The sequence below is a fragment of the Etheostoma cragini genome, chromosome 22, assembly GCF_013103735.1.
Source record: "Etheostoma cragini isolate CJK2018 chromosome 22, CSU_Ecrag_1.0, whole genome shotgun sequence".
NCBI lineage: Eukaryota > Metazoa > Chordata > Actinopteri > Perciformes > Percidae > Etheostoma > Etheostoma cragini.
In genome coordinates this window covers 46,425-47,597 of record NC_048428.1, presented here as the reverse complement: position 1 = coordinate 47,597, position 1,173 = coordinate 46,425, and positions in this window count along the sequence as shown.

The following is a 1,173-nucleotide window of genomic DNA, read 5'->3' as shown; positions in this document are numbered from 1 at the left end:
ACCTTCAAAGTTTTTTTTTTTAATGAAGTATTCAACGATTTTGCCATTAAAACCATCTAACAAGAGGAATAATAAAATGTTACCACTTTATTAGATCAAATACCTTTTAACTGATCAATTTCAGGCAAAATAAATTTGGTGTCAGGTCTGCTTGTAGTTCCTGTTTGTTACCACAAGAGGGCGTATTTGCACCAGAAACCACCTGAACCTTCAAAGTTTTTTTTTTATGAATTATTCAACGATTTTGCCATTAGAAACATCTTCAAAGAGGAATATTAAACTTTTTCCTACTATATTAGATTCAATATCTTTTAATTGATCGATTTTAGGCAAAATAAATGTGGTGGCAGGTCTGCTTGTAGTTCCTGTTTGTCACCACAAGAGGGCGCATTTACACCCGAAACCAGTAGCTGACAGCTGGAAGTCAGTCACCGACCCTTCAAAGGTTTTTTTATGAATTATTTAAGGATTTTGCCGCTGTAAACATCTTAAAAGAGGAATGTTAAACTTTTACTACTTTACTAGATTCAATATCTTTTGATTGATCAATTTAGGCAAAATAAAAAGATGAAAATTAGAGGACAAACTTGACAAAACTTGTTTGCAGTTCTGCTTGTAGTTCCTTATTGTCACCACAAGAGGGCTCATTTACACCAGAAACCACTGTCTTAAAGCTGTATGTCAATTACTGAACCTTCAAAGTTTTTTTTTTTAATGAAGTATTCAACGATTTTGCCATTAAAACCATCTGGCAAGAGGAATAATAAAATTTTGCCACTTTATTAGATCAAATACCTTTTAGTTGATCGATTTTAGGCTAAATAAATGTGGTGGCATGTCTGCTTGTAGTTCCTGTTTGTCACCACAACAGGGCGCCTTTACACCATAAACCAATAGCTGACAGCTGCAATTCAATTACTGAACCTTCAAAGGTTTTATTTCATGAATCATTTATTGATTTTGCCATTAAAACCATCTGAAAATGGCAATATTAAAAATGTACTATTTTATTGGATTCTATATCTTTTAGTTGATCAATTTTAGGCAAAACTAAAATTAAAATTTAGAGGACAATCCTGACAATTTATCGATTTCAGGCAAAATAAATGTGGTGGCAGGTCTGCTTGTAGTTCCTGTTTGTCACCACAAGAGGGCGCATTTACACCCGAAACC